At 35.4% G+C, this 13,943-nt stretch overlaps 1 pseudogene; it reads right to left on the bottom strand.

Annotated features, from left to right (window-relative positions):
* Window positions 1–7,379: 7,379 nt before the first annotated feature.
* On the bottom strand, window positions 7,380–13,468 carry LOC133681550 (uncharacterized; annotated as a pseudogene).
* Window positions 13,469–13,943: the final 475 nt, after the last annotated feature.

The raw sequence follows: 13,943 nt of genomic DNA, 5'->3' as shown, positions 1-13,943 counted from the left end.
CCTGAAGTAGCCACTGCGTCGCTACACGGACCATCAAATGTTTAGATATAAAAAATCTCGTCGAAACCTCCTAATTTTGAAAAATTTTGAGATTTTTTATTTATTTTTAGAATCGACCGACCAATTTCAATGACAATTACAAACCAGTCGACCGGTTGATGCAGAATATTGGACTTTTACCTTGTCGCGCTTTAGAATAGCGACATTTACAAAATCAATTAGCCAACTTCAAACACCTTACAAGGTCTCACGTGCCACCTAAATGTGGTGACATGTTTGATGCACTGGGACGTTTAATACACGTGTTAACCACCTTTTATTTTAAAATTATAATTTATATTTATTAAAATATCAAATTATTTATCGATCAACTTAATTGTTACTAGAAAACCAATATCAAAACACAAAAGCCCTTGAACCCCAATTAAATAAATATTGATTCAAAAGGTAATTTAGTCATTTTACTTAGTGTTTTTTTCTTTTATGTTAAAGATCTAGAAAGTGTTTTCGAGAGTTGAGAGAAGAAGAATATTTTTTTTTTTAAAGATTCAGGTTTTTTTTTACTTGAAATTATTTTTTATTGATCAATTTTTTTAAAGTTGAATAAAAATAAAAAAGTTTAGAAAATAGTGTTGAATAAAGCATTTTCCATGAACCAAAGAGCAAAATTACATTATTTTCCTAACTGGATTTGTTCTGCAGCTTAATAATTGATGCTTTGATTCCTAAGATGTATTATTTCTCTTTTTGACATTCAAGCCATGTCAAAGTCACAATTATAGTGGAGATTATACTCTTAATAATGCTTAAGGTGACTAAAGTCAAGCCAGGCTATATCATTGCCAGTGCTCTGTGTATATATATATATATATATATATATATTTGATAAAAATAATAGATTATAATTGCAGCAACTTTATAACTGTATAACACACGCGCGCGCACGTGTATAGTTATAGCTAGTGGAATCCTTCGTATATGAAGTGTCCCACCGCTCCTAACTAGAAGGGATACCATGACCTAATGTCCTCCAGGAGTGAGCTGTACACGATTAATTTATTAATCAACTTTATTTTGGATATTTTTTTTTAATGGTTTTCAAGTGAAGGGCATACTAGACATTGAACATGAGAGAGAGAGAGGGTTGCTTAACCTTTTGGCATGTGATGATGTGAGGGAAAATGGATGAAAATGACGGTCCATCAATCCTCAAAGTTGCTGCAAAACAGAACATTGTGTACCATTCCTCACTGAGGGCTTTATTTGAAGTATGTGTACCATTCTTCCAGCCTTTTCTAGCAGCTTTCAAAAGAACAGGGGAAACAAATTTAAGATATTAAATTAATTATTAATTATTAATTATTAAAAGAAACTAAAACTATTGTCATTTGACTGGGCAAATTTTATTTGTTCATCCTCTAGCTGTTTTTACAGTGGATTGGAGAAGCACCGCTTACTCTCTCTCTCTCTCTCTCTTTAATTTTGATTCTAGAACTTTTAATTCCATGGTTAATGAGGCTGTGTGCACCTTGGTTTTTTTATTAGATTATATTAGTTGTATTCTTCTATTATTTTTATTAAAATTCAGCCTCATTTAGGTTCTAAAACATCTATATCACAATTTAAATCATTAAATCGATTCAGGTTTTATTATAATGATCTATATCTTGATTATATATTTAAAAAGTTAACGTAGTTTAATATTTTTATTATATATTATTTTTTATTTTGATTTTAATTCTTTTGATTTATGATTTTTAATTTTTTTTGTCAAGATTATTATTTTTTTCAATTCAACATTTAAATTGAACATCATTGTTGTCCTATAACTTATTTTTTATACGATTTTTTTCCTTCAAAGTTTTATTTCTTGAGGATTGAGCTTTGCTATTTTTCTATGCATTATGCTTTTGGATTGATGATGTAGGTCATAGATTTAAAAAGTTAACAGGGGTTGTCATCCTTTTTTAACTTATTTTTTTTTTCTAGTTTTGTTGTTTGACATTTTTTTTAAATTAACTTTATGGTTTTCTTCAAAAACTTTTCTATCGAGTTATCTCAATGTCATGACTTAGAACATAAATTTGACGGGTTAACTCGAATTGACTTATCGCTTAATCCTCAAATTACATATTTATAATACTAACTTAAGTTGACTCACACTAGTTCTTTTGTCTTATTATTATTATATTTTATTATTCCATGTTCTCTATGGATAAATAATTTTTTCCTGGTTATCATATTTTTTTTTTCATTTGATATTCAGTGTTTAACTCAGATTATTAAATTTGTTTATAACACCTAAACAATTTAGGAGAAAAAAAAATCGGACCCGCTGCATAGCAAGGCCCCCGCCTAGTTACTTTGCTATTTATGCAGGCGATTTTACAAGTATAGCTAAGCAACTTGTTTCAATAGAAGAACTGATTTAATGGTGTCCCCTGATGAGGCTCTTCACCCAACAACCTTGACAAGAACGTTTATATAATAAGCTTCATTATCTTTTTTTTTTGGAATTTTCTCTTTGAACTGACTGTGCAAAGAACAATATTTGTACTATATGAACCAAAAGGCGAGCCTTTTACAGTATTAATATACTATAAATTTGAGATGTATGTTTATAGTTTTTGAATTTTATTTTTGCATTTGGGTCGTGGATGTTTGTGTTATGGTGCACATATCATCTTCAATGGATGTCAAGCTATGTCAACTAAGAGTGTGATTGGTATTGAAGTTAATTGTGATTTTAAAAAGATTGTTTTAGAAAAAGTATTTTTAGTTGAAATTGGTTTGGTATTAAGTTTGCTGTTATGATTGTGGTTTTAAAAAGATTGTTTTATAAAAAGTACTTTTAGTTGAGATTGGTTTGGAAAAATATATATTTGTTTAAAACTGTGGTTGAAATTGAGGTTGAATAAAAAGTAGTTTAATGTGTTTGGTTAAAAAAATACTTTTCAAATTGAGGTTATAAAATAATTAATATATATATATATATATATTAATGATTTTTATTTTAAATATTATAGATTTAACTAATGTTATTACATCATGAAATAAATAATATTGATATCAAATATTTTTTATTATTCCATTAAACTATGTGCGATGTTATCACATACGAAATCTATCCAACAATGACTATATTTTCCATGGTTTCTTAAGCGCGCAACAACAAAAACTGAATTTTTTGTTACGTCATCAAGCGATCTCCTTTTAATTTTTTGAATAAAACACAATTAAAATAAAAATAAAAACTGAATTTCTTTTTAACTGGGTCCGACCCGGCAAGAACATAATTGGAATTGTGATCAAATTCCACAAATGCTACGTCATCATGCGATATCTTTCTAATTTATATAGTTTTATTAAATAATATTAAATACTAGTTTTTCGAGTAAAATACAATTTTTTTTAAAAAATTTACAATTTCATTATGTACAAAAGTCATTCGATAAGAACTACAGTTTCATCCATCTTTTTTTGAGCGTGCAATAAAATTATGTAAAATATTATCAGGAATAAAATTGAGATTACAGTACGAGTAAATTTAATTCACCTTAAACTAATTTTTTAAAAAAACAAAAAAAAATATTGTTCATGTTCATGTGAACAATACGAGTGAAATCAATTAACTGCACTGGTTTTTTGAGAAAAAAAAACTAAAATTTTCAAACTATTTTTCAAAAAAAAAAAACTGTTCTGTTTTTCCCCCTACGAGAAGCAGCAAAATGGTGCTTCTCCAAAACATGCGGTCCGGCTGAGATTTTGGTGGGTCCTACCATCAGAAATCAATTTTTTCTTCTTAACCAAACGATATTTGGTGTGGCTCCGGGTGAACCTCACCCGCAGCCACGTTACCAAACGGCCACTAAATGTGATGTTGTGAGAAGTCTATTATTATTATTATTATTAGTATTATAGTGAAAGATTAATGCGATTTGGATGATAGTAAATTGGTGACCCGCATTATACTGCATGTCTGACCAAATTTTTCCCAACATAAAAAAAGATGCTCAGACAATGAAAGTGATTTTAAAGAAGTAAAAAAAATTTGAAACTCAAGTCATTGAGTTGACTAGGTTTAATAAGCTTAAATAATTTAATAATATAATTAAAAAAAATCATGATAAATAAACCAAACAAAACAAAATAATTGACAACGAGCAACTAAAAAAATGAACGTTTACCAATACCACAAAAAAATACCCTCTCAATATTATTAAAAGGTCTCAATAATTTTATTTGATAATGAAGCAAAAATTATATGAAAACGTGATAACTCTATAGAAAGTAAAATGAAAAAAAATAAAAGTCAATTTCCAGCAAATCAAATGTTGAAGGTTGAAAGTGAAAATAAAAACAAAAACAAAAACAAAAACAAAAACAAAAACAAATTAAAAAAAGGACAAAGAGCCCAACCTGAGTTCATTTGAGTTAGTATGTCAAATCCGCGACTTGGTCGTAAAACTGAGATAACCTCGCAAAAAACAAATTGAATAAAATTACGAAACTCAATTATTAAACAACCTAATGTTCAAGGGTGAAACTGAAAAAAATTAATTTTAAAAAAGAAATAAAAAAATCCAAGTCAATTTGGGTTAACATGCCATATTTACGACCCATTATATAAGATTGAGATAACCCATTAAAAGAAAAGTAAAAAACATCATGAAGCTTAATATCAAAGTAGCCAATTGTTGAAAAATAAAATTAAAAAAAATCAATTTAAAAAAAACCTAAAAACCATAAGTTAGCTCAGGTTAATCTTCGAAACTTGTGATTCAGATTATGAGCTCGACACTATTTCCATAGAAGGAAAACTTGAAAAAACCATGAAGCTAAATTCCTAACTAATCAAATGAGGGATAAAATTGAAAAAACCTGTTCAATAAAAAAATGATCCAAAACAAAACAAATAGTAATAAAAAAAATGAGGATCAAATTTGACTTAAAAAATAAATTGAAACTAAATACCAAGGGATGAGATTGAAAAAAATAATAATTAAGAAAAGGATAAAAAACAAATGAGAATAAAAAGAATAAGAACAAAATTTGATATAAAAATTGAATGAAATCAAATGCCGAGGGAGAAGATTGAAAAAAACCAATAAAAAAAGATTCAAAACAAAACAAATAGCAATAATAAGAATGATGACTCAATTTAATACAAAAATAAAATGAGAGGACACCTTTCAATTTTAGTAGGCCAACACGAATCTCGAGGAGAATAGAGAAAAGAGGGAGGTGAAGAAAAATAGATCATCGGAGCTCCACCGTCATGCCTCTATCAACACACATCTTACAACAAGAGCACGATGAGCCGCTTCCAACCCACTGCAAAAGACGGTGTTTGGTCATCAAGTGACTCCTCACATGTTGCCTAAACATTAGGGGCACCTCCCACATATGCTAGCCCATTTGCCTTGCTCATTTACTCAATCTTTATATTTGTTTTAGTTTTAATTTTGATCCCTTAACACTTAATTATTTTAAATTAACTGAATTTCATTTTATTTTGAAAAATCAAGCATCAATTAAGCATTGTAAATTTCCATCGATATTGCAAAAAAAAAATCAAAATAAACTATCAAGTCAAATCCCAAGAGAAACCAATGTGAAAGGATCAAACTAGTTCTTGATGTTTGCAAAAAACCAATCTGAGATTGAATTTTGTTTTGACAAATAAAAAATTAACCGAGCAAAGAAAAGTTCATTTGACACCTTAAAATACCTTCATAACTTATTCAAGAGAAAACGAACTTTTAACCCACAAAACTTAAAATACCTACTTAACTTGAACTAAATATATCAATTTACCCCCAAATAATAATAATAATAATAAAACAACAATAATAAGACTCAACATAATACCTCAAGTAGCCCATTTCTTTTAGTAGCATTGCCTAATCGAACCTAAAGTCAAAAGAGAAAAGGTGGGAAGTTGTATTAATATATAAAATCTGATGATGCTAAGCTGCATAGGCATCTGCGTTAATTTGGTTCATATATATTCCACAAACATGAATTGATCAATTCACAAATCATTAGTACAAATATAACGATTTGTCCTCATCAAATTGTATCCTCAAATCAACTTCAAGCAATCTTAACAATTATTGATCAAATTGATTAGATGGTATATGCCGTGGTTAGGTTTTATTTCATCTTTCTTTCAATAAAATAAAGAAAAGAAAACCATAATTTGGCTCCTAAAGTATTACCCTATCATTAATTTGAACCTTACATGATTTTATCAAAGTTGATACGAATATAATCGACATGAGAAAATTTTATTATTTCAAGTCTTTTTATTTTTACGTTTTAAAAAATGTTTGATTTCTAAATAAAAATGTTTTTATTTTTTTTAAATTAATTTTTTAGTGTTTTCATATCATTTTAATATGCTGATATCAAAAATAAATTTATTTTAAAATAAAAAAACATTTTAAAAAACAATCACAATACCAAACATGATTGTTCATCCGTATATTGTCAAAGCATCAAATTAGCTTCAATTTCCTCTAAAGAACAATTTTATCGTTCAAACTATAATAAATTTGCTATACTTCAAGAATCTGTATAGAAGTAAAATTGTCCTTTAAGATAAATTAGGTTGGAAGCATTTAGCAATCACGTTCAAATTTTGGATGGAATATTTTAGCTTACCACCAACAACGGATAGATGAAGAAGGGGTGGTGCTGTGTAACATCATCAATTACATCTTCGTACAAAATTAATAAAATCAAAAGATTAGGAACTCAATTAATATCGAAACAATATATTAGGGAGCTAAATTGAAGTTTCTCCTTGAAAAAACATCCCCTTCACTGTAATGGCAAACTGGGACCATTGGATCTTGATCGTGGACTGCTAATCACAAGGCCCTGATCAACTTTGAATCCATTAGAGAGCTCTTCCTCCTGTTTTTCTGCATGTCATCTTCCATCTTAAAAGAATAGCTCTGTAGCTGTCGACTGGGATTGTTGCCTTAATTCACAAAGTGAGAGCCGGGCCAATGTGCATACTGGAGTGAAGTAACCGAAATACATGTAAAACGACAGGTAGTTGAACTGGGCATGAACTTTGAAGTGATACAAAGATTGTCACTTGTTTGCTTAGGTTTTTTTTTTAGATATATTGTCGCCTTTGGATTAGTATATGTTTGATTTTTTTAATGTATTGTTGAAATTATTTTTTTAATAAGTCCATACATCTGAAACATAGAAGATGATCTATAAACCTTGCCGCAGGTTCTTGAAAATAGAAGGAAAGAAGATAAACATTAATTACAGACAAAAATCTTCAAAGTGGGATCTCAAAATGTGAGCATGGGCAGAAATATATATAAAAACGTAGGAAGCATGGCAACCATCAATGTTCAGGCAATTAACTTGTCTGAGACAGCTGGGTGAACATGGTCATTCTGACCAAGCAAGAAACGGCGCCCTGCCAGAAATGGAAGTCCAAGAACCGGAAGAAGGATTGCTTGACGAACAAGAACAAATTCATCGAACCTGAAATATAACATAGGTGAAAAAATAACTTAATTGGCAATGGGAGTTTACACTGCAAATGACTAAAGTAAGAAAACATCTTAAACACTGCAATTTGATGCAATACCAAAGGAATAGTAAAAAAATAAGCACTTGCAGCGCTGATGCTATCAAGGAACCTTGTTTTCCTAATAACAGAATAATGATTGTTGGACTCAAGGCAGATAAAACAGCTACTGTTTTCATCGCCAAGTTCCTATTGCAATTTAACTCTCTATCTCTGTCAAACAAAAGACTAACCACAACTAAAAACAGTTGACCCAGCCCAATTGCATAACCATTCTTGGGATGTAACCTTCTGCAATTCCTTGAAGCAATGAAGACAGACTCTGTGTGTTACTTTCAGCCCCCCAAATGCACTGCTATAAGCACATAACCTAAAATAGTTCCCATGGGAATATACTTCCGAAGTCCCCCAAATATGCTGCTAGTGATGGTTCTGTGTTCAGCAGCCATGCCAATAATATTACAAGATAGAATTGGCCCAATTTTAGCAATATACGTCCATAGTGGATCACCTGGGGCAATATCAAGCATCCATGAAGGAGATGCACTCAGAACTAAAGAAGTGGCAGCCTGCTTTGACAGCCCAACTTCAATGGTAAATCTGAGGATGGATATCAACAGTAGAAAACTGACTGCCTGCAAAGTGAAGCCCTTGAAGATTAGTATCACAAGAACAATCCGTGATAGATTTTCTGATCACAGCCATCAACTTATTGCAACAAACTTTTATGGCCACCAATACGTACATACTTCAAATAGCATTTTCTTTTTCATGATCGAAGAACTTAGCTTGACAATGCTGGTGGTGGCCAACAGAGAACTTGCCACTTTTCCTCCCTCCACTGAGATCAAGGTTTTAAAAAACTGGATGTCAGCAAAGGAGGAAAGGCAATTTTCAAACCATGAAAAGCTAGACTCAGGAACTTGTTAGGTTGGTTGCCATTAATGTGCAACAACCATTGACAATTGCAGTAGCCACCATTGTTGAAGAAGAGTAGGAGTTGGCAGCCACCTTTATTGAAGAAGAGCTGGAGTTGGCAGCCACCTTTGTTGAAGAAGAATAGGAGCTGGTGGCACCATTCATGCCTATAAATAGAGGCATACATGAGAGAGCAAAATGAGAGAAGAGAGTGGTTAGAATGTGAAGAGTGTGGAGAGAAAGTAAAGGGCTGCAATGGCAGCAGTCTTGCTGCCATTGCAGCAGCTGCAAGAGCAGAAAAGATGAGTTGATGAGTTGAGTTGAGTGGATGTAATCCTCCTCCTCTACATATATGTATTGTAACCCTTTCTCTATCTCTAATACAATGACTCTCTCCCGTGGATGTAGGCGGTTTTGCCGAACCACGTTAAAATATTGTGTCTCAGTGTGCTTTACCCTCCGATGAGCAACTATCAGTACACCACCGGTCCGCGTATGGGGGAGCCGGAATTCCCCAAAAATTGGTATCAGAGCTCATGGTTCAAAGGGGTGTTTGATTTTTGTTAAAAAATAAAAGTTCTCAAAATGGTGTTTTGACCATACCACTGTGTAGAGAAGGCCGAGACGAAGCCACTGGTGAAAACGGCGTCAAAAACAGACGTCGGACATGCCCGCACGCGCCGACGAGGTGGCAGTTTACAGTAAGCATGCAAAGGATGACGTCAGCATGACATAATTGTGATGTCAGCATGCACAACAGGCATGCCAGGGATGACATCAGCATGATGTAATTGTGATGTCAGTATGCACAGTTGGCATGCCATGCCAGCGACCAGTCATCTGCCATGTCATCACAGCGGGACCCACCTGCCACATCATCAGTCGCGAGCCGAGCCAAGCCGAGCCGAGCCGAGCCGAGCCGAGATGAGCCGAGCCGTTTATGGAGTCGAGCTGAGCCGCGAGCCGAGGGATAAGATTCTGTGCAGCAGAGTCTACGTGCAATCGGATCTGAGATTGAATCTGGGCCGTTGATCAGGCCAGAATTGTTTTGATCAAATCTTAGCCGTCTGAAAATGCGATTTGGACGATTTCAGGCTTGTTTCTAGCTAATTTGATCGTTCCGGATGCAATGGTACGGTCCGATCGTTGAGATTTGAGACCGAAAGTGGTGGTGGTGAATTAACAAAAGAGATTGTCCGATCAGGAGGCATCTGAAGGTCATCATGGTGGTCGATGGAGATGAAAAAGAAGAATGTGCACATGTTTACCCAATTACATGTGCTGAACTGTTAAGTGGGGAGAAATTTAACTGCCTTGAAGGAAGGCAAAATTGGGACACTCTAGACACCCGATCATGTGGATAATTTGAGGTGAAGAGTGGAAATTGACGAAGACCAATCTTGACGAATCTAAGAACTGGTAGTCTCGCCAGATGTTGAGAAATCATGTATTAAACTAGTATATTCCAGATCACTTGTAAAGGAAAGCCAGGACAAAGCTAGCAAATGGTTGTATATACGGAAAGACAGTACGATGGATAGATATGGCCTGAGAAGTTCTGTCTAGGAGATTGGGTTTTAAGTGGGACCAGTGTGACCCCTCCAATCTTTCATGGGAACTTGCTTAGTGGAAGGATTATCCATACGGTACTATTTTCATATATATAGCAGTTTGTAATGAAACGGTTGAAGACTAGCAGGATGACGGCAAAAGGGAACAATTGGGTTCCGAAGGTTCAAGGATCTGATGGAATGGTGATTTCTCCAATGAAGTTAGATTCGGTAACTGTGATTTCTCCAAGGGTAGAATTGATGAAGACCCTAATAATGGAAGAGAAATACAGCAAGGGGATAAAGATTGGCACCCTATTTTGATTTGGACAGGTGTTATGACAGGATGAGCTGCTGTCAAACATAAGCAAGGAATATGGAGAAATCTGGAGAACAGAAATTGCACGAGGACACACGGAGATTGTGCAGGAGTACCCGTAGGATCCAACGAGGTACTGTAATGAGACAACAGGTGCAAGGAGAATAAGTGTTCCCAGATGAAGCTTAGAGCAGAGACTGTTAGAGCTTGTACAACAGAAAGTCTCTTGTGCTCTTGATGAAGACAACAGGCGAAGACCTTTCCAATGCATGCAAGGATGGAAAGAGAGCTGTTGCAGAGGCACCTAATTGAGAGGGTGCAAATGCCTATGATAAAAGGCGACCGCCTATGATGAAAGACGAAGACACCAAAGAGAGTTGGTGTAGGTGGAGCTGTCAAGCAGAAAGGCACAGAAGCTCTAAACATAGAAATCGAGGTGGAGGATTGCGAGGAGTATATCGCAACTTTCTCTTTCTATGTATTCAGTGGCAGTAATCTCTCCCATAGTGCACATGGTGGTAGAGAATTTTGGAGCCATTTTGAAGCATCTCAGCTGAAGGAGGATGCGACCACCTATGAAAGGTGAAGACACCTTAGATGGAAGGTGTGTGAGGGTCGTGATAGAAGCCCCAGTTCAGACCGCCCCATGACAATGGGCGAAGACACCTTAGAGACGGTGTGAGGGCCATGATAGGAGCCCCATTTCAGACTGTCGCATGACGACGAGCGGAGACATCTGAGGAAAAAATATGTGGGCCGCGATATGAGCCTAGTTCAGAACGCCCCAGAGCCAATGTGATGGCTAGATATGAGTGGACAGGTGTATGGCCAATGAAGTGGCTATGATGAGTATGGAGAAAAATGCAGGATTGACTTTCATGGATAATGACCCCATGCTAAATATCAATGAGCTAGAAGACATTTGCCTTGGACAATAAGTGTGTGACTTGTGGAGCATTAAGACGTGGCTGCTATGAAGGAGCAGAGGGCATGCACAGGTTCCGGGAACGAGTTGACTCTTGTCAAGGTTGTGAGCTCGGTAATGACATTGTAATATTCAGAGTATGAAGACAGATATGGATCAACCTTTAATGGGCTGCCCCATGGTTAAAGGTGGAGAGCTACCTGGACTCTTACGACTAAGAGCGAGAGACTCACGGAGAAGTAAGGCGTGGTTCCTAGGGTGGAACAGAGGGCAGACGCAACTCCTGGATGAGTAGACTCTTGGAAGAGTGGTGAGCTTGTGATTACATTGAAATACTCAATGACTGTCGCACTTGGAAATATTCGTTTGAGGGGGTGTTGTAAGCCTTGGTGTAAGGCTTGATGAATTATTCCGGATCGAGCATGGTTGATACGTTCGAAGGGGAATGTAGTGTGTCCTAGAGACAAGCGTTAACACTCTTCAGATGTGAAGTGGCAGACCATCTGGTTGTAGTGATCCTTTTGTGTGAGAAAAGGTGATTGAAAGGTTTGGCGAGTACCTGTAAACTCGGCCACAGACGCTCTCAGAATGGTAAGCTTGGAAGAGCTGCAAGATGCAAGCCTGTGCTGAAGAAGCAAGAGGACAGTTGCCCCACATGAATGGCAAAGGGGGTGATTGTTAGGTTGGTTGCCATTAATGTGCAACAACCATTGACAATTGCAGTAGCCACCATTGTTGAAGAAGAGTAGGAGTTGATAGCCACCTTTGTTGAAGAAGAGCTGGAGTTGACAGCCACCTTTGTTGAAGAAGAATAGGAGCTGGTGGCACCATTCATGCCTATAAATAGAGGCATACGTGAGAGAGCAAAATGAGAGAAGAGAGTGGTGAGAATGTGAAGAGTGTGGAGAGAAAGTAAAGGGCTGCAATGGTAGCAGTCTTGCTGCCATTGCAGCAGCTGCAAGAGCAGAAAAGATGAGTTGATGAGTTGAGTTGAGTGGATGTAATCCTCCTCCTCTACATGTATGTATTGTAACCCTTTCTCTATCTCTAATACAATGACTCTCTCCCGTGGATGTAGGCGGTTTTGCCGAACCACGTTAAAATATTGTGTCTCAGTGTGCTTTACCCTCCGATGAGTAACTATCAGTACACCACCGGTCCACGCATGGGGTGCTGGAATCACCCAACAGAACTCACAAATATAACTGTTTGACAGGAAGCTACATGCACGTATTGCCACAACAAAAAAAGGCAAACATTAATTCAAAGGAAATTCCAGAACCTCCAGGAGATGAAAGAGAAGTCATATAGAGATTATTCACCCTTTGCATGGCAAGAAATATTATAAAGAGTGAAATTAACATGGTCCCGAGACCAATTCCCATCAGCTTCAGATTAAATTCAGTCCATTTGGAGTGAGCCAGCTCTGAAACATTTGACAGGAAACTAAAATAAGAATCAACTTGCCTTGTAAGAGTAGGTAACAATGTGTGGCAACTTTCATTTCTATACAATAGTAAGTTCTTAGTAGTGTGTGCCCAAATCTGCTCTACCTTAACTTATTATACATTTGATATGTGGAACAAGTCTTCAGATGAAAATCCAACGACAGATGAAGCTGAATAAACTTCAACGTAACTTTTCACCAACAGAAGAGAAGTAATATCACATTGGAAAAACAGGGATGGCGAATAAATGCAAGATTGCCTTAAGAGAGTATTAGCCAAAGTGAAAAACAGGCAGCGGTGGTGGTTTGAATCTTACCAGCCCGTCCCCTACAGGGAAAAGAAAAGCAATATATATGCATGCTTGAAAACAAAAAATGAAAACATCATGTTCATAAATAACAGTATGCTACCTCCACCCTAACAAATCGTTATCTATACCCTTCTAAAACTGGAGAGGGTGATGATATATGAGACATTTTCCCAGGTCTGATGTGAACGACATGTCCTGCTACTATATTTATGATAAGGTAGATATATATATTCTACAATCATAGGGGATTAAATATTCGAATTACAATATTCCATAGATGTCATTTACTCATTGGTCAAAGTGTGATAATGCACATATTCACAAGTCTTAACGACACCATGCATATATTTGAGAGAGGAGAGAATGATTTGCCTTTCCTCCATAAGAGTTAAGACCCACATAACACACAGCTCATTATCTTCTACATACTCACACATTCTCTGTATCTTTTCCATACATGGACACGGGAACTGCCAGAAAGCTGCAGTTTTTTTTTGAGAATGGCTGACAGCAGTGCAGAGCTCATTCAACATATTTGAATCAAGTCTTATTTGTAATCGTTATATGGGTGTTCCAAATCAGAACCCAAAGCCCAATAAGGAAGGTCATTAAACAAGTGTAGTCCCCCTGAAAATGTTTAAAATGCTACAGCCATAACATCTATTGCTCTTGCGAGTCCTACGAAATCCAGATCATATATATTTCCCATCTTTTCCTCCGCTCACAATGGACAAAAGGTAGTGTTACAGGTTGTAAAAATCATGTAATTAGGAAGTAATGTAGAGCTTCATTGTAGGGATTCTAATGAGAGGGAGAGAGATTGATCAATGTCATAAAGTGAAAAAAATATCTTTTTTTCCATTCATGATTTCATGCTATCAAAGCTTGGTTGCTCAGATTTGCATTGCCTTA

This window comes from Populus nigra, chromosome 1 (genome assembly GCF_951802175.1).
Source record: "Populus nigra chromosome 1, ddPopNigr1.1, whole genome shotgun sequence".
NCBI classification, from domain to species: domain Eukaryota; kingdom Viridiplantae; phylum Streptophyta; class Magnoliopsida; order Malpighiales; family Salicaceae; genus Populus; species Populus nigra.
Note: the sequence above shows the minus strand (reverse complement) of the source record. Positions and strands in the feature narration are given on the sequence as shown.